Below are 21,382 nucleotides of genomic sequence, written 5' to 3'. Positions count from 1 at the left end.
GTAACATGAAACATAATTTTCTCTACAATGCAGCTATTTATATAACAATAAAAATACATCTTACTGAAGATTAATGTATAGCTAGAAGATTTCTGAAAGCATATTTTAAGAATTGATTACATGTACTGTATTTGGTACCAGAGTCATTAAAAAAACTCCTTAAATAAAATTGCTGCAAAACATATAGCCCTCTATATAAATCTATAAACGTGCATTTTTAAAAAAAAGTAATTTCTTTAGGTATGTATATTCTGAACATATGACAAGTGGTTGTTTATGCTAGACCATTTTTTTGCTGTTTGCTATGCATTTTTCCTGTTACTTTACTATGTTTATTAGAATTATTTTGTTTACTGTTTCATTTGATTTTCTATTTGTGCAATTCTCAAGAACACTGTTGTTTTCCCAAAAAACAAACACTAATAAAACCAATTTACTATTATTATATTAGTAAATATATTAGTAAAAAAACAGAAAGGCATGGTGGGAAGAACAGTGCGTTGACAGGCCCATATCAAATTTTGACACTGAAGATTCCTGGGTCCCCTGTATTGCTCTCAAAAGACAAAATAGGTGCCCCTATAGAGCATGTGCAGACAGGGTCTTGAAGAGGAAATTTATTTAATAGGTCAACATTTACATGTCGACATTCGTAATGTCAACACCATAATGTTAAATGTCAACAGGAAACATGTCAGCATTCTCTGAATGTCATGTAAAGTGCCAAATTGTCAAAATTAGGCTAAGACTGCAGGCGATAGGGTTAGGGTTAGACTGTGGGGGGAGGTAAGGGTTAGGCAGCAGGGGTGGTTTAGGGTTAGGCACAAGAGGGTGGGTTATGGTTAAGGATATGGGTTAGCATGGCTGCCATCAGGGGGGATACAGGCAGTACACCTCTATGGGGCATGATGGCGTCCGGTGCCAATGATTCTGACCGCAAACTGCCTTTTATTCACTGTCTGCCTGTGAATCACAAGCAGTTCTTGGCCCGGATAATTTCCTTTGGCATTGTCAGGTTCTTTCTTCTGCTGCTTCTCTTTGTGATCCACCCACAAATGGATCCCCTTACCTTTTTTTCCTCACCCCTCCTTCCTTTGGCCAAGCACCGTACACAATGTGAGATGCTGCTGTGGCTGCACTGCACTGCCAGTGGCTCAGATATAAACCATGAGGTGTGCATCTGCCCCCTTCTCTCTTACACCCACTGCCCCCTTACAATCTGGGCCTTTTTCTGCCTAGCCTGTCCTTCTCTCCTGCAGTGATGTGTGAGGACCCCTCTCATCACCCCCTTCCTGAATCCCCACTTTTCTTTCTCCCCTGCTCCGCCCAGCTGATCCTTCTCCCCTTTAGCAATGTGTGAGGCCCCCTCTTCCCGCCCCTTTCCTCTCTCCTGCACTGCCCAGTGATCCTTCTCACTTGCAGTGTGCAGCTGATGTGTGAGGGAACACAAAGCTTCCTGCAAGGATGCAGGCAGAGGTAAATACCTGGGTAAGGCGATGTATTTATTCATGTTATCTGGTTAAATGGGGTAAGGTGTGTTGGGGGATGTAATGTATCTGGGGGTGTAATAGTATATGGTAGGGGAGATGGGTTGGGGTGTACTGTAGTAATGTATATGGAGAGGTTATGTAGTAAACATTTTTGGGATGGGGTATATTAATGTTAGATGTTGCATACCATGTTCTATGTTCTATAGGGATATTTGAAGTTATATGGTAGTTTGGTAATGCTATGTGTGTGTGCGTGCATGCATGCGTGTGTGGTTGGGGTTAGTATGAACAAACAAGCCCCAAGTACTGAGTGTGCCTAAACCCAGGGCCGGATTACCAATGGGGCGGGTGGAGCTGCAGCTCCAAGCCCACCCATTAAAATAGGCCCACAACAACCCCTGCAGTGCAGACACTGTTGTGAAGATTAAATTTTTTTTCCTACCGTCTCAAACATTAATCTCCCGGCCACCTGGGCAGAAGCATTAGGCATTCATACACAAACGTCCCCTCCCTAATGCCAGCACCCCCCCGTATGAAGCCCCATGAGCCGATCAAAGCTCCACCCCCAAATCGGCTGAAGCTCCGCCCCCAAAACGTCATCGAAGCTCCGTTCCCAGATTTGTTCTAAATTGCACCTCCTGTCTGGGAGTGGGACCAGCAGTGAAGGTAGGAGGCTACAGGGCAAAGTGCTATCTCTGCTATCGCTAATTGGGACAGACTTGTCACGGCAGTGACATATTTGTGAGTGGAGTCCCTGACACGCCTTTAACAGGGCTCTCTGAGTCTGAGGAAGGAAGAGTCCGCACTAAGCCAAAGAGGAGCTGGGAGGATTATAGGAGGGAGCGGAATAGATGTGCCGGAATATAAGAATAGCTCAAGGGACCCATAAAATGAGAGTGTGTGCAAGGAGGAGTGGGAGAAGGTAAGCAGAAACAGTGCCTGCTGGCTGGTATTTGTTCAGTCCTGGGGTTGCAGGGAGAAGTGGTACCTACTGGGGCAGAATCCAGTGAGTGCTTTTTATCTATGTAATTTTTAATTAAAATACTCTCTATTACAGCCTGATTCCTGCCTAAAGGCTACTCTGGGCCTGATTCGTACCTGCTCGCTATACTGCGTTCGCATGCAGCTGGACAATATTTGCCGTTTTTGGGTGGTGACAGGGTAGGTCAATGAAACGCTGGTGTGGATGTGCGAACAAAGGCGTGCCAGTGCATTCTAAGGGCGTTTCAAGGACATGAATAATTAAGACGCAGTGTCATAGTACACATCACCTGGCTGTTTCACACTGCAGCGATTGCAGTGCTTGAGGTAGGATAGGGGCAACCACAAGTTCTGCGTGCGGGTCCAATGGTACTTGATGTTACTGATAAATGCATACACTTCCTGGAGATGACGTGTGTAACGAAGGGAAAGTGGGTGTCTTACATACAGTCAGCGATCGCATGCAAAGACATAGTGGGCATAATAATGTCTTACCATGCGATCACAGGTTTTGCATACTTTAGCTGCTGACGGCTGCGTGCGAACGCATCTTGCGAGCGGGACTGAACCGGGCCCACTATGCGATATGTCATTCAGCGAACGACATATTTCATATTGCATATGTGCGTGTGTTCAAACGATATGTCTGTGAATTACATTGTTCACAGACATATCAGGTCAGACCTGCAGCACAGCCAAAGGTACATCTACTTTTGTGTACAGCTAAACCACCAACCACCCATACACTGGCCTCAGGAACCGCCAACACTGGCATCACAATTAGATGGGCAAATTTAAATGCCCGTCCAGTTGTGACATCTTTCCAGACATCGATTTGCTCATTGATAAGTGCGTATCACTTATAAAATCGGCCACTTCGTCAGCGGGACTACCGGTAGGCCGCTGGGCTGCTTAAGTATGTACAGTACTCATCTTAATGTATCTTATTTGATGTGTATGTGGCCTAGGATTAGCTAAAATGATAGCCACACACCCTTTTATGGTGGTCATGCCCACTGTAGTGGCTTGACGTGGAAACTCCCCTCTAGAAATCCTGCATTTGTCCCTGTAATGATAGATCTGCCCGCAGCTTGTTGTTCGATTTATCCCACTGCAGGGGCCATGATGTGTAGCTGGGTATAGCAGTCACTTGGATGCTTGGTACATTATATGGTGTGACCTGATGTTCTCTATATTATACAGCAGTCACTGCGATACTGTTTTATATGGCAGTCACTGTAATGCACTCTATTTTATTGTGGTCACTGCGATTTTCTTTATATTATATTATATGGCAGCCACTGCAATGCTCTCTGTATTGAATGATGTTTACCGAGATGCTTTCTGTATTATACGATGGTGACTGCGTTACATGGTGGTGACTGCAATGTATAATTGTTACTGCAATGCTCTCTGTATTATGTGGTGATCACAGCGATGCTCTCTACATTATCTGGTGGTCAAGGTGATGTTCTCTGTATAATATGACAGTCACTGCGATACTCATTGTATTATATGGTGGTCACTGCGATGCTCTCTGTGTTATATGCCAGTCATTGTAAAATACTCTCTGCAGTATATGGCAGTAACTGTAATGTTCTCGGTATAATATTGTGGTCACTGTGGTGCTCTCTGCATTATGTGGCGGTCACTGACTCTCTAGTAAGTGGCAGTCACTGCGATGTTCTCTTCATTATATGGCAGTCACTGTAATGCTCTGTGATGTATAGACAGCAATACTTAGCCATTGTGTTTTGCAATAGCTGGGCCTCCATGCTCCATTTGAAATGGGTAGATACCCCAGAATAAATACAACAGGCGCTGGCAACCTAAAATAACGGTACTAAAAATGTGATTTTACATTTTAGTTTTGACAGTGCTGACAACTCTGTTATCTAGGTGTGTATTATCTACAAGGTGGGTAGATGCTGGGCTGAGTCTTTGCCTGGGGTGAAAGGAAGCCTAGCTTCACCCCTGCATGTATGTATACACATACAAAAAAATATTCGCTACAGAAAAAACCCTTAAACTTTTTCTTGTTACAACTTGAAGGTAGGCACTAAACATGCCCTCCATGGACTTAGCCACACCTACTGCACATGCCACACTACCTGTGTAGACCACACCCACACCACACAGGTCACACCTCCGCATCACTAGTGACACATCCACAGCGATTGTCACACCCCCTTCAGCATCACACAATAGGCCCTTCATAAATTTCAGCTCAAGGCCCATGTGGACATTAATCTGGCACTGCCTAAACCCATCAGTTATCCCTATGCTATAATGCATCTTATCTCATGATGTAACACATTGAGGATAGTTTCTCACACTGAGCAGATGTTCTTTCTCTCCCAGAATCCCTTTTGGGTTGTCCGTCAGGGTTTGAGTGCATTCAGTCTCTGCTGTACCTCCCTTTTGTACTTCATCCCCACCGCCACTGTATGGGAAAGCCTATGCAACAACTATTATAGCAGTTCTTGTACCACCACTTTACTTAAAAATCATGTTTAAAAAATTCTTTTTTTTTTAAAAAAGTTTAAAATATTTTATTTTTTTAAATATATTTTTAACAGTTTTTTATTTATTTCCTATTTTATGTAGGTGTAGGTGAATGTATATATGTGTAGGGCTTCATGCTGCACCTCTGCATCCATCAGGAGGTGGGGGAATCCTGCTTGTTTTATTTGTACTGGGCCCCACAATTTCTGATGGCAACACTGCAGGCTAGGGGTATGGAGAGGAGAAAAATACTCACCAGAGTGCAGCAGCATCGGAGGTCTGATCCAGAAGTGATGGTCACATGACTGCCAGGAACCAGAAGTTTCAGCTGTCAGGAGCAAGTAAGTGGGCGCTGGGCTAGCATGGTTGATATGTCGACATTATAACATGTCGACATTTCATCAGTGTTTACATGATGAATGTTGATATGGTCAAAGTCGACATCATGACCATGTCAACATTCTCATGTCAACATTATGACATACCATACTCTTGGAGAGAGGGCAAGGATAACTGTTTGACTGTTTAAACCCATAGCAACATGTTTAGCAACTTTTACAGATTGACAGAGCTGGCCAGTTACACATCGCTGTTTAATTACATTTCAGTGATTTAAAAGAAAATGCATATGAAAATCTACCAATTGCAACTGAACTAGATTTACTACAGATATTGCTAGGTAGTGGATTATTAGTACAATTTGGTTTATTCCTTTAATGGCAAAAAAACATTTGTTTTCAGTAATTCACCAAAAGAAATAATCTTTATTCGTCTTCGTTAATTAACACAAATACATGGTCATTGGCCAAAATAATTAACATAATGTCATATAGAAAGCATTTGGAGGTCTTTGGAAAAAACTGGGAGCCATGGAAACATTACAGAGATAATTTCCTTATCAGCATAAGCCTGTATCAGTACAATTTGTTAAAGCAAATTAGTTCCTCTTATTTTTAATGTTACTGGGACAACTAATTGCAATGTGGAGACGGAACAGAACTACTGAAAACCAAATGAAGCATTCCAGGTGATTGCTATGCATTAAACTGTCCTTGGGAAATTATATTCACAATGCCTCATTGGTTTTTACTGTTGTTGTCTCATAATACGTATGTGAAAAACGGAAATATATAGATGGAAATAAGGGGTGATGTCTGCTGTTATTTCACTGAAACATACAGGTTGACAAGTGTCAGAATAAATGTGTATAAGAGGATTTGTCACAGTGTTTTATACAGTAATGATTAGCTATTTTACAGCATTAAGAAGAAACACACTACTTGTTTATTGTACACAGATTTTCCACTACACTAATTTGCAATTCCATTTCATTAGCTTGCTGATTGTCTAGTGACAAATAAAACTTATATATACCTATATTACTGTCCCTATATTCTAATATATTGTAATTGCTATTGTTCAATTTTAGTACACCTAGACTTTAATAAGCCCACTGGTTCCTTACACAGTATAAATAATAGTTATCAGAAAGATTACTAGAAATGTAACAATATTTTCTTTCTATAACAGTACATTGTCACAATTGGTGTCTGCGAGATACCTGTCTCAAGTGGTGATCGGGTTTCAACGGAGGCCGGCATGACTGGAATCACAGATAATGTAGATAGCTCTATTTATAAGACTTGTGTAGCAGTGAAAACTGCCTTTGATGATAAATGACAGGAACTGGAGGAACCGGACTGGGACCGGCAGGAAGACTGTTTGAATTGAACTGATGAACTAAGAACTTGACTCTGGACTGGAACAACGTGGACTGAACTGTTGAGCTTGGAACTTGACTCTGGACTGGAATGTGACAATGGCTGAAGGGAAGTCAGGTAATGCTGAGATGAGGGCTAAACAGGGTAATCTGGAAATGCTGTGACAAGGTTGGAACTCAGGTGCAGGCTGGATAGGATAATTGGGAATAACAGGTTTCAGGAAGGAATGGGTAGGTTTGGGAATTTTAGGTTCAGGGAGGGAGTAGGTAGGTAAAAGGGGCAGGAGTTGATCCACAGCAGGAAGCAAGGCAGGGTGACACGATGCAGGTTTACAGAGTGCCAGGGACCAACCAGGACTAGGACTAGCAGCAGAGCACAGGCCAGGTATTGCTGTAACAGGACGTCTGGATGCCAGGTATTACTGTAGCAGGTTTTCGGGATGCACTAGGGGTTGCTGTCAGCAGGCTTACTGGATTGCCAGGTTTGGCTGTAACAGGTTTTCTGGAAGCACCGGGGGTTGCTGCCAGCAGATTTACTGGATTGCCAGGTACAGCTGAAACAGGTTTTCTGGATAGCGCCATGGATTGCAGTAGCAGGTTTCAGGGATATACTTGAATGCAGGAACAGTATGAACCATACAAAACGGGAAGACGAGGTGTTCAGGCCCAGAATGCTATCAGGAGAGGATATATATACCATGGGTCTAGCAGCAATTGGTGGATACAGACAGGTGGTCTGGTAGTAGCATTCTGAGTGGTGGAAGGCACAACATGCAGAGGGATTATTCATCTCTGCAGCTCTGAGAATCAGAACCACACCTGTGATTCCAATCAGGGCTAGCAGTGCTCACAGACAGAGGAGAGGCCAGGTGCAATAATCAGAGCAAATCCTCCAGGCAAATTACACACACAGATCCATGGGGAAGCTGACAGGGGTAAGTCCAAAGGCAAAAGCTGACAACTAGACAGGGTCGTGACAGTACCCCCCTCTTAATGGGTGGACTCCGGACACCAAAACAAAAACTTTCTTCAGACATCTTCCCAATTCTCAATTTCTTGGGATACTTGGAGTGGAAATTCTACAAACGAGATAGTTCAAGACTTCGCCGATTCTTCTTTTTGCTGCGAGAACGTTTTGTGCCAACCAACGGACCAGGAATCTTTGGTAACTCCTGTGGAAATATGTGGCTGGGAAGGACAGGATCAGAATTTTGGGAGGAACAGTAGCAGAAAGGGGACAAGGAGGTGTGTGCACAAGTCATGTTCTGGGTTACAGATTCAAAAGTACTGCTCTCTTGGAATGCCTGGAATTCGGCACGCTGGCCCTTAAAAACTTGACCTTGTTCAGATTTCAGAGGAGTGGAGGATGAATTCTTGTTAGCACAAACAGAGTGCTTGGACAATATTTTGGAACTGAGAACTTCGCTAGAATTTTGGTTTACAGGGTAAGGACCAAATTCTTTGACAACAGCTTGACTGAAAGTCTTTATATTTTGAAGCATTGGATTATTGGAGTTGTGAATAGGGGCAACCCAGTCCCAAGCTTTACCTTGAAAAGATGAGATAACAAACTATACAATATTAGTAGACTTGACTCCACATGGCAGAGAAGAATTCATCATACCGAAGAATTGTTTCAATAAAGCATAGTATTGAGTTAAGTCCCCATCAAAATAAATGCATGGTGAAGTATCTGACGAATCCTGTGTGTTCAAGGATTGTGGAGCACTTTCAGGTGCCTGGCAGGAGGAAATTTGAGGATGCTCCGATTGATGAGGAGTCGAAATAACTGAAGCTGACCGATGTTCGGAATTCGGACCAATTGATGGAACTGGAAGGAGTCCTGGGGAGCTAGAGACAGTAGCATCAACAATCAAAGCTGAGAACAGACTACAGAGATTGTCATCTTCTGGAACAATAAATGCAGGAGACGGTGAACAGGAACCATAATCAGATTTTGTAGCACAAGACACTTCTCCCTGATAACAGGAACTTGAGACCCCCTCCTGGGGCGCGAGACTTGAGACCCCCTCCTGGGGCGCGAGACTTGAGACGCCCTCCTGGGGCGCGAGACTGGAGACCCCCTCCTGGTGTACGAGACTGGAGACCGACTGGAGACCCCCTCCTGGGGTACGAGACTTGAGACCCCTCCTGGGGCTGCTGACTGGAGTCCCCTGCTGGGACAGGCAGAATCCGGGCTGGGACCGGAACGGGCAGAATCAGGGCTGGGACCGGAACGGGCAAAATCCGGGCTGGGACCGGAAGGGGCAAAATCCGGGCTGTCACCGGAAGGGGCAGAATCCGGGCTGGGACCGGAACGGGCAGAATCCGGGCTGGGACCGGAACGGGCAGAATCCGGGCTGGGACCGGAACGGGCAGAATCCGGGCTGGGACTGGAACGGGCAGAATCCGGGCTGGAGCCGGAACGGGCAGAATCCGGGCTGGAGCCAGAATGGGCAGAATCCGGGCTGGATCCGGAACGGGCACTGAGACGTTGACACTTGGAACCGATGCTGGAGTTGCAAAGGAAACAGTCTTTAATGAAGTGGTCAGAACTCCCACAATAGAGGCAGAGCAGTAAATCTTTGCACCGCTGGCGTTTGGCCACAGAGAGCTTGGGGCGTGGGTAACTACGATGTCTGACATTACTTGGTTCAGAAGAATCCTTGTTTCTTAGGGATTCCAAGGCAGAGGTTTTAGTCGAGACAGAGGCAGCTCTAAGAAATTCAGGAATGATCTGAAAAATTTTGCTGAGTAGAGCCTGAAGCTGTTCCAGGAGTCGATGGAAGGTAGTTAGGGGTTCAGGTAAGGTTTTGGTAACATCTAGCCGGTTATTCAGGATTTGCAAAAGCTGTAGCACTTGATGCTGTACGGCCTCCTGTGAATCCAAGCGGGTGACCAGGTTACGGAAAGCATCTAGTCCCTTAATAGGTGCTTGATCCGCCACCATCGTTGGGCCTGAACATTCTGTCACAATTGGTGTCTGCGAGTTACCTGTCTCAGGTGGTGATCGGGTTTCAACGGAGGCCGGCATGACTGGAATCACAGATAATGTAGATAGCTCTATTTATAAGACTTGTGTAGCAGTGAAAACTGCCTTTGATGATAAATGACAGGACTGGAGGGACCGGCAGGAAGACTTGTTGAATTGAACTGATGAACTAAGAACTTGACTCTGGACTGGAATAACATGGACTGAACTGATGAGCTTGGAACTTGACTCTGGACTGGAACAATGTGGACTGAACTGATGAGCTTGGAACTTGACTCTGGACTGGAATGTGACAATGGCTGAAGGGAAGTCAGGTAATGCTGAGATGAGGGCTAAACAGGGTAATCTGGAAATGCTGTGACAAGGTTGGAACTCAGGTGCAGGCTGGATAGGATAATTGGGAATAACAGGTTTCAGGAAGGAATGGGTAGGTTTGGGAATTTTAGGTTCAGGGAGGGAGTAGGTAGGTAAAAGGGGCAGGAGTTGATCCACAGCAGGAAGCAAGGCAGGGTGACACGATGTAGGTTTACAGAGTGCCAGGGACCAACCAGGAGTAGGACTAGCAGCAGAGCACAGGCCAGGTATTGCTGTAACAGGACGTCTGGATGCCAGGTATTACTGTAGCAGGTTTTCGGGATGCACCAGGGGTTGCTGTCAGCAGGCTTACTGGATTGCCAGGTTTGGCTGTAACAGGTTTTCTGGAAGCACCGGGGGTTGCTGCCAGCAGATTTACTGGATTGCCAGGTACAGCTGAAACAGGTTTTCTGGATAGTTCCAGGGATTGCAGCAGCAGGTTTCAGGGATATACTTGAATGCAGGAACAGTATGAACCATACAAAACGGGAAGACGAGGTGTTCAGGCCCAGAATGCTATCAGGAGAGGATATATATACCATGGGTCTAGCAGCAATTGGTGGATACGGACAGGTGGTCTGGTAGTAGCATTCTGAGTGGTGGAAGGCACAACATGCAGAGGGAGTATTCATCTCTGCAGCTCTGAGAATCAGAACCACAACTGTTATTCCAATCAGGGCTAGCAGTGCTCACAGACAGAGGAGAGGCCAGGTGCAATAATCAGAGCAAATCCTCCAGGCAAATTACACACACAGATCCATGGGGAAGCTGACAGGGGTAAATCCAAAGGCAAAAGCTGACAACTAGACAGGGTCGTGACATACATGAACAAACAGTAAAAACAGTGTTTCCTAATCTATCACTCTGGATACCTCAGTTATTCATAAGGGATAGAGTGCTCATTATCATAAAATCATAAATAACAACAAAATAAACACATATACTTCCTAAAAAAATTCTCAACCATGTAAGCATAATTAAATTAATTTTGCAGTTTTAGCCATTAAAACAAGACTCATGTAATGTTTTGTTAAAAATATGTAACTGCTGGCCTAGTATCACATATCAAATTATGGAAGATTTGCACCCCAAAATATTAAAAGTTTAAAGAAGACATTTTTTTCTGTTAAAAAAAATGTTAAGTCTCTTAATTAAACTTTATAATAGAAATGTGCAGTTTGGTTTTGGTTAATTTAATCCCGTCAAGTTCATTTCTCAGAAAGAGTCAAAACATCATCATCTTTCTGGAAATCTCGGCTCTCGTATGAGAGCCGAGATTTCTGGTAAAACGACATTTGCCTCATCTCTTCTTTGTAATATTTTTTTCAATGGATGATTGTGTGTGTTTGAGGCACAATGTATAGTACTGTACTTACTGAGTATTTTGGCCCCATCCTCCAAGCCCCAAAATTTTAAATAAATTCTCAAGTCTTTTATTAAAATTGCATGGTAAAGGTAACAGTCTTATTTCCCTATCTCATTGTACGTTCACTTGGTGTGGTGGCAGCTTCCTGGCTATACTCTTGTCCTGATGTAAATTAATCATGAATTATTCTAATGAAGAACAGGAGCAGCCTAAATATGAGTGCTGGCAGTCTTGGTACTTTAACATTTACTTTAAAAAAAGGTCAAGGGGTAAGAAGGTCTAAGAAAGGGCACTCTAAAACTAATCAAAGTTTAACAGCCTGTAAGAAAACATCCCCTTTTTCTATAAAGGTAAAAGTTACTGCCAAAAAATATAAACTTGCCAACATGCCATACACCACACACAGTGGCAAGGAAAGTCTCAGACCATAGACTTTCTTTCGGAGTTGTGGTTCTGCTACTGCTGCTTAATGCACTTAAATGCCTATTGCGAAAGCAAGCCAAACACCTTTAAGGCATATTTTTGTACAGTTACATGCACCACCTTCTCGCTCTAAGTCTAGATGTGTCACTCCTGAATTAGGCAAAGCAGTGCTCTAAAAAGAACACCTAGGCTGAAGAACTAATTGTGTGTTCACATACTTCACATATTCCTGAGGAGAGTCTAAGGATGACCACGAGTGCTATGTGTAAGTCTGGCATTTCTGATTCTGACACTGTGATCCTAGAGAAACCTCCTTCCACCATTTTTAAATGCTCTGCAAATGTGAGGATTTATAGTAGTAAAATTAATGATGATGGTTCAGACATAGAAATATGGATACTACTTGGGAAGCTGCAGATGTGCAACAGGAATAATTGTGTATCTGACACAAATGAGGAGGATGATGATGAATGTGTTGGTCAAGAACAAGTTGATACAATTGAGGAGGATTATATTGTATGTGTCGAAGTAAGTCAGCCACCAGTGGCAGCACTTCATGACAGTTATGAGAAGTGCATTGTCATGCCTGGTCAAAAGACAAAATTAACTCTTCCATATGGAAATATTTTTATTGATATCATGACATTTGTCAATGCATCTGTGGCATTTGAAGTGCCAAAGTAAGTTAAGGTAGGGATATTTACCATCTAGGCACCTTCTAACTTTTACATAATTTGCTCTGAGTTCATGCAAATTATTCATCAAAATCCTGTAAAATAAAAATAAGCAGTCCAGCATCAGCTACCAGAAGCATGCATAGATACCAGCACATGCAATCTCCACCATCACGCCATCATTAGCTTTCTCATTAGTGATCAGAGGTAGTCCTCCTGCATCCAATTTGCAAATGCTAACAGACTAATGCAGTCCACAGTTTCCTCAAAAAAAGACCTTGCATGTCATGGCTGCTGCTTCCGGGGGTAAATCTCCATCAAAGAAGGGAAGCAAGCAGACTAGTAGTTTAAAACAACAATTGTCTGTGAAACAATTATTTGCAAGGAGAACCAAGTATGACAACTGCCATCCTGTTGCACATCGGATCACTGGTGCCACAACTGCTATGTTAGTTTTAGATCTTCATCCAATATCCTCAATCAATGCATCTGGTTTTAGCTGTGTAGTTCATGTGTCCACAATAACAAATTCCATCTCAATTTTATTATACCAGAACATCAATTCCTTACCTCTACCAGGACATTAAACACAAAGTTATTATTTGCCTAGAAAATTGTACTGACTATCCACTACAGATACAGTATGTGGACAACCATTACTGGTCAAGGTAAAGGTTACTGTACATGACTGTGACAACCCACTGGGTGAGTGCATCACCATCAGCAGCAATATCTAACACACAATGCCAGCTCATTCACAAACAGGCTACTCTGTGTATCACTGGCTTTACTAAGAAGCATACTGGTGTCAATCTATTGAAAAAACTCAGGGATGTGATAGCAAAATGGTTTACCCCACTAAGATTCTACTCAGGATTTTGTAATTTCTGATAACAGAATAACATTAAGACAGGGTGAATTTATCGTGTTTTACACACACAATAAGCTTGGCGGCTCAGAATTTCTTTAAAAAATTACAGGTCCATGCAGGAGATACTGGCTGTGGCCTATAAAATTTCTGGGTATTTTTGTCATTCAGCACCCGCATGCAGAAGCTGCAAGAAAAGTTCAATTTGCCATGCCACCAACTAAAGCATGAAATAGTAATCTGGTGGAATTCAACTCTTTATATGTTTTAGTGACTGGAGGAAAAGCAACAAGCCATCGAGATGTATACAACAAGCCATGACTTAGGGATAGGGGGGACATATTACATTATTGCATTACACTGGAGAATACTCCTGGTTTTATGTAAGTTACTGAAACCATTTGAAATTGAAACCTATGAAGTTAGTCCAGACACTATCAGCCTGAGACAGGTCATAACATTAATTAAACTAATGGAAAAGCAGCTAGTTAAAGAGGAGATTAAACAAAGTGATTCAGCTAAGTAAGTTGGACTTGTACTGTAGATCAAGTACTTTAATTGCTTCACCAGGACTAAAGAGTTTAGCAAAACTTAGTAATTGGTTCAGTGAATTTTGGTAACCATGCATGATCCTATTATTAAATGCTATGAAATGTCTTTATTTCGAACTAACACAGATCCTAAAAAACGCAGAGCTTTTGAGCAAGTTGTCAGCTCAAGTGGCGTATGACATGACATGTCTCTTGCTTCAATTTCACCATGAAATGCTACTGACCTTTTCCAAGAGACACACTGATGATAATGAGTCAATTTAATGTATAAAAGAAAAACATTATGACATCTAAATAGGCTTAAAATGCCCACATATATTTACACTACTACCATAACTCAATATGATAAAATAAGCATCAACAAAATGGTTGGGGATTACTTTAATTATATTGTACAAATTAGCATCTCACACAGTCCCTTTAAATACTGTGAGGAAACAAAGGCAATTTGGAGCCCCTTGTATAAACTAACTGTGGTGTACTTAAGCTTAACCACCCTCCAGTGTGGACTTGGAAAGAGTGTTTAGCACAGCCGGGAACCTTGTGAATGATTGGCGTAGGAAGCTACTTTTTAAAAATGTGGAAAAACTGAGGTTCATAAAAATGTACAACAAACACTTTTGCTGTCAATTGCAATGATGATATTAACAGCAGTGATTAGGATCATGACATTTTCAACTTTGAGGATGATTAACACTGTTAGCTTTCAAAAGTGGCAGTAACTGTTGCAGAAGTTCTTGTTTTATTAAACTGTGCATGTCTTTTTTTAATATACAACATAAGGGTAGATGGGAGGGCTCAATGATAGGGAGAGGAATCAGTACCAGGAAAAAAAAGTGATAATGCCACTGTATAGGTCCTTGGTATGGCCTCATCTAGAATATTGTGTTCAGTTCTGGAGGCCATATCTCCAGAATGATATAGACACATTAGAGACGGTACAAAGAAGGGCAACTAAAATGGAGCATGGTCTACAGTACAGAACTTACCCTGAAAGTCTAAAAGGATTTAATATGTATAGTTTGGAACAGAGAAGGGAAAGGGGGGACATGATAGAAACTTTGAAATAGATGAAGGGTTTTAATAAGATACAGGAGGCAAGCATTCTTCGAAGGAAGAGATGTACAAGAACACGAGGACATGCACTGAAACTGGAGGGTGGTAGGCTCAGAGGAAATTTGAGGAAAACTAACTTCACAGAAAGGGTAGTGGATAAGTGGAATAGCCGACCATCAGATGTGGTTGAAGCTAACACATTGGAACAATTTAAACACGCATGGGATAGGCATAAGAATATCCTTAAGAGAGACGTAAGGAGCAAATATGGTTGAAGTTGCCAAAAGGATAAATGAAAAGGGGCAGACAAGATGGGCTAAGTGGTTCTTATCTGCCATCAAATTCTATGTTTCTATGTTTCTAATGATAATTCCATCATTCACCACTTTTCATTATGGCCTTTCTGACCTTGCTGTATTGGTGTAATGATTACTAACTGTGCCTATAATTTGCTGGTTGGAGTAAGTTTGATGGTGATCTTGTTTTCTACTAGATTTTACTACATCAGCAATCACATTTACTGGCCTGAGGACTGTGATTTGCTTTTTGGATTCAGTTTGCATTTTAAAACTTACATTTGGAAGCTTTTTTTTTTAACTTATTCCATGTTTCAGATTTACTTTTTCTTTTAGTAATCAGTGCTTTATTTTCCAATTCCAATTCCAATCACCTGTACTGGTTTCAGGCCTGTGATTTGCTATTTGAAGTAAGTTTGAATGTGGTCTAGTTTTCGACTAGAGTTTACTTTAGCAGGAAATACCTGTACTGGTCTAAGGTGTGTGAAGTACTGTTTGGATTCAGTTTGCATTTGAAAACTCACATTTGGAAACTTGTTTTTTAAAAAAATTTTCAGTGTTTTAAATTTACTTTTACTTATAGTAATCATTGCTTTACATTCCACTAAATACTCTACCTCCAATCACCTGTACTGGCCTCAGGCCTATGATTTGGCTATTTGGTTTAAAAGTTTGATGGTAATCTAGTTTTCTACTAGATACTACTCTGGCAGCCATCGCTTGTACTGGCCTGAGGACTGTAATTTACTGGTTGGAGAAGTATGTTGGCAATATATTACATTTTCTACTAGGATTTTACTTTAGGCTATTAAAAAAACATTCTATAGGTCATATAATTTATTAACTTGCCATCCTGTCTGCAACTGCTGTGCTACTATGACTCATAAATGTGCTATGTTCTTTTAAAGTGACATGTGTTTGTGTTACTTAGTTTAGCCAGCCAGCTTGCTGCAGCCTTTATTTACCTGCACCAACATAAAATATTGCTTCCATTTTATGTTTTAAGGGGTCACTGGATTCCCTTTATCTGTACAGTAGATTGGCTGCAAAACTATCAGGATATCTTAACAGTTTACCTCTATGGTGGAGTGGTGCTGGTCTTTCTTCACAATAGTAAGTGTGTGCATACATTTAGCATTTAATTAACATAAAAATAGAAAACAAACACTACAGATATAGAAAAATTTAAATTGACATTTATTCATCACCTGAAATTGAAATTACTGTGATGTAATGTGTTAAATGTCAATTTAAAGTCCACTACATCTGCATAACCACATACCAGCTTTGCCAAAATAAAATGTAAGTATTGTTTGTATAAATGCCAATCAGAATGTTCTTTTATTCAACATCCTACTGTCATTTAAATTAAAATGTCAGCTGAGGAGTCCTTAGTTGTGAAAAAAAACAATAATTCTGTTTTTACAGGGTTTACATCAAGTGATACAATCGATCCTTGAGGACATTTATTGGGCATTCATTACATTTTTCCTTCTTGCCAGGCAATTCTTCCTTGCGGGGACATACAATCCTCTGCAAATAAATCTATGATGTTATACTTGGATAATTGTGAAATGCAAGACTTATGCAGACAGTTTGGAGCCTACTGTCTATCAATTCCCTTAGCAAACTGCTGTAAAAAGAAGAAAACATCATTATTAGCAGTAGATACAATATTACACATGTGTAAACCACTTTTTAATTATCTTAACAAATTTAAAAATCTTAAATCTAATTTATATATCAACAAAACAATCAAAATAATAAAAAAAAAACATAGATAAGAATATAAACCATCATTATACATTTTTTTAGAGTTTCATACTTAGGAACTTAGGGGTCTTGGTGAGAGTGAAAGTGGACAGAGATGAATTACCAATCAATGAGCTCCTAACTGTCACTTTACAGACTGTTTTTTAGAAAATTAAAAAGGAGCTCATTGGTTTGTACTTTATCTCTGTCCACTTTATCTCTCTCCAAGGCTTAGTACATAAACCCCATAATGTGTATTCATTCCATCATGGAATACTTGAAAATATGTTATGTGTTTCAAATAGCCAAAGGTATGGAAATCAATTATCTGATATAAATATACTATATACAGTATGAAAGACTGTGTGTTACTGAACTTAATTAAATACATGAAATAACCAACAGGTTTATACTAGAGATGGACGCAGACCCCCGTGTTTTGGTATTGGTGCTAAATGCTCGTCATGTTTCGGTTTTGAAAAATCTACCCTCAAGTGATTTGGTTCGGTTTTGGATTTTTAAAAATTGATAAAGACAGTTAAAATCATGTAACTTGGACTTGTTTTTGCTCCTATAGTATTATTAACATCAATAACAAACATTTCCAGTCATATCCAGTAAATGTTGACCAATTCACACACCTGAAATCACAAGAGAGGGACTTAAATGCAATCCAAAACATGCAAGATTCGGATTACTTGGGTCTGGTGAGCAGACCCAAGTTGGGACTCAGTTCTACTCGGAACCCCAAAGTTATCCAAGCTGGGACTTGGATAGACTCAAAACTCCAAAGTTCGGGTGTGTTAGATTTTCAGCAAAACTGAACCGCCCCTCACTAGTTTATACTTTATAGTTAGTGAAACCATCATACTGGTGACATTGAAATTGGCATACAGTTACTGACTGCTTGTCAATCTTGCTTTGCAAGAATTCACTGTGTGGATTTATACATGGGGACAGGGCTAGTGAGATCATAGCAGCTTAAATATCTGGTATGCGTTCGGCATCCCGGCGGACACTTACAGTACCGGCACCACTCAGAATCCTGGCGCAGGCATCCTGACCTCCAGGATGCCAAAGGTAAGTAACAGGGTGGGGGGGTTAGGTATAGGTTTAGGCGTTAGGGTTAGGGACTAGGGGGAGTGTTAGGTTTAGGCACTAAGGGGGGAGGGTTAGGTTCAGGCACTAGGGAGGGAGTTAGGGTTAGGTACCAAAGAGGGAGGATTAGGGAGGGTGTAGGGAGAGGGGGAGTGTTAGCCAACAAGTGTGGGTATGTTATCCCTGTCGGGATCCTGGTGTCGGGATTCTGACTGTAGGATGCTGACTGTCGGGATTTTATACTGATTCCAAATATCTGTAAAGTTATAATTATAACCTGCATCATGGTACTGTCCTAAAACATACAGAAGGAAATTTGCATGCTTATAATGTAATATATATATATATATATATATATATATACTGTACTTGCATAATTACAAGGGTTCTAGGGCAATGTTAGGGTAACACTGAATAATCTACTGTACTTTGCCATCGGATTTGAAAATATCACTGTTTGGATCTATGGATCCTTTAATTACAAAAGGCCTAATTCTGAGAAGCTGCAAATATCTGCACCATGCATGTATTCTGAATGGTACCTATGTTGCAGGGATGTCCACTAATATATGTGGGTGTTAATGGGTGCAACTGGGCAGTTGCACCTAGATTAATGTGTGATTGGGTGCATAGTGGGTGTGTATGCAGAGTTGCATTGTGAGTCGACGTTGTACACATGCTTCTTTCTTTAAACGGATCTGCACCCAGCATGGCATGTTATAGCTCTGGATGATACTGATCACTGTTACTCTTTTCGATGCATGTTTTGATGGTGGTACATTCTTAGGGTATGTGTGACTCAGAATAGCTGCAATCAGTCGACGACTATTTTTTCAAGCACATAATGTGATTGCATCTCCAATCACATTGCGTGTGACTCTGAATCAGGCCCAAAGTGAGAGGCATAGGGGTCTATTTAATAAACAGATTTATTTAATAAAGTATTTATTAGCTAATATCAGTGATCAATGGTTGATATGCCAGTATAATAAGAAATTAAATATGTATTCATTTTCATATGAATGTATTATTTATAACATAACTTTTCAGTGAGGTGTAATTACAGTAGGTTTCTGACTTTTAATCAGCAGCTGCTCCTGCCCTCTTACCTGATTGGGGCTGCCGCTGCTGCTGGCTTGGGTCCTGGCACCTGCTCAATTAATCTGGCAGGCATTGGGGCCGGCGCATTCGCATGAGCGGTGGTATCTGCGTGCATGCACATGCTTAACACCAGCTTCTATGGGCTGCATTGTTTGCAGCCCTGAGAAGCCCTTTAGGGCTGCCCAAAAGGCAAAGCAGCGGCTTCCACTGGAGGCCGCTCTCTGCTGATCGCAGCCTGGACTGGCAGTCCCAGGGGGAGGAGACACCACCCCCTGGCTGCTTGTCTTCAGCGTGACTGGCAGGTGGCACTTCCAATGGGAAGCCACCTCCGGCCACAGTGAAGCCACTGCAGTCACGGACTGCACTGGCTCACTGAAGTGGTGGATTTTACTTAAGCAAACTTGACCATAAGCTTTACTGAATGGAAAGAAACTATAGAGCATAGCTAATGAAATGTACAGACGGTCTATTGCAGAGGTATTCAACATGCAGCCCTCCAGCTGTTGTGGAACTACACATGCCAGCATGCCATGCAACAGTTTTACTGTTAGGGCTGGGATGTGTAGTTTCACAGCAGCTCTATTGTGATAGAAACCTGAACATTTTACTTATCAGATGGACACATACCTTGTAATAACTATTCAAAATATATATAAAGAATAAATATTTTAATCTTATTAAGAAACATGCTGATACTGGGGTTGATTCAGAGTTGCCTGCATGTCTGTTTTGTGAATGGCAACATTTTGCATGCTGTGGGGCAGCAAAGACGGTGTAATAGTTAGCATTACTGCCTCACAGCACTAAGATCGTGGGTTCGATTCCCACTATGGCCAAATCTGTGTGGCATTTGTATATTCTCCCTGTGCTGGCGTGGGTTTCCTCCAGGTGCTCCAGCTTCCTCCTACACTCCAAAAATATACTGATAAGTTAATTGGGTCCCAACAAAATTAATGTGTGTGTGTGTGTGTGTGCGCGCGTGCATGTGGTAGGGAATTTAGATTGTAAGCTCCACTGGGGCAGGGACTGATGTGAATGGACAAATAAGCTCTGTAATATGTGTGTGCTTTATAAATAATTGGAGTTAGCAGTTATAGCTGCAGTTTTAAGCAACTACAGAAATTCAGAATTGTGTGCATGTCAGCCACATCTCCTATTGCAATGTTATTTGGGTGGCAATGGGGGCATTTGCAGATCTCCTGCACACAAGGATAGGTGTTGATGAGAATACACACTAACACGGGTGACAAAGGTCTTTACAAGCTGATGGCTATAGAAGGTGCAGCCAAAGTTGAAGGTTACTAGTTTCAAATTATAGAGAGAAATAAAATGATGTTAATAATAAACCAGCTTTCCAATACACTATAAGCCTGTACTCTAATCCAAATGCTTTGCTGCCATCTGTCTCCGAGGAAATCATGCCTGCAAAAAAAATGCCTTTTCTCTTCTAGTCACTAGGTTGGATGTAATAAATAAGATGCAGGGTTCCAAAAGATAGCAACACTAAACAGTTTGAAATGGCACAAGCATTCATTCCCTAAACTTTGAAAGAACTTCTTTTTTTTGTCTCAAGCATTAACATCATCTGATTTACTATGTCATGCATGAATCTTATTTCATAGTCACCTTTTCCAGCAAAGATATTGAATTTTGCAGCTATTTTTTGAGCCTGTAGAATAGTCTTGGGATAAAATATTACAGTATGAAAAATTATTTAGACAGGAACTGTTAAGGTAGACTACCTGAAATTAAGATGGTAAAGGTTTAAAATTCTTAGGAGGATCAGCCATCTTCTATCAGAGCGCAATTATGTACATAAATAATAGTATTTATAGAGGGTAAATGCCCGGCTACACAAAAAAATAATGACATTCAATTACAGTGCACTGTTACTTCAAGTATCTAAAAACAGGGCTGTAGAGAGCAATGATAAGCCCTGGTGATGGAGGAGACGTAATCAAATCCTGAGGGCACGGCCATGCCGGCTCAGAAAAAGATAATAAATGAAAATTGCACCGTTGAGGAGAAGTGATGCATGTTGAGAAGAAAGGAAATTTATATATGCAGATTGTTATGGAAGATTTTGTTTCAGGTAGCGCAGAGATTACTTGTGTCTCTAAATAGACAAATGATAATGTGTTGGATAATATAACAT

The 21,382-nt window shown here is 41.4% G+C and overlaps 1 pseudogene; it reads left to right on the top strand.

Annotated features, from left to right (window-relative positions):
- Positions 1-17,852, top strand: part of LOC148526807 (uncharacterized) — a 38,847-nt pseudogene extending 20,995 nt beyond the window's left edge.
- The last annotated feature ends 3,530 nt before the right edge of the window (positions 17,853-21,382 follow it).

The sequence above is a fragment of the Taudactylus pleione genome, unplaced genomic scaffold (assembly GCF_031769625.1).
Source record: "Taudactylus pleione unplaced genomic scaffold, aTauple2 ptg000093l, whole genome shotgun sequence".
NCBI lineage: Eukaryota > Metazoa > Chordata > Amphibia > Anura > Myobatrachidae > Taudactylus > Taudactylus pleione.
The sequence above is the reverse complement of the archived record's forward strand: the minus strand, read 5'-3'. Positions and strand labels throughout refer to the sequence as shown.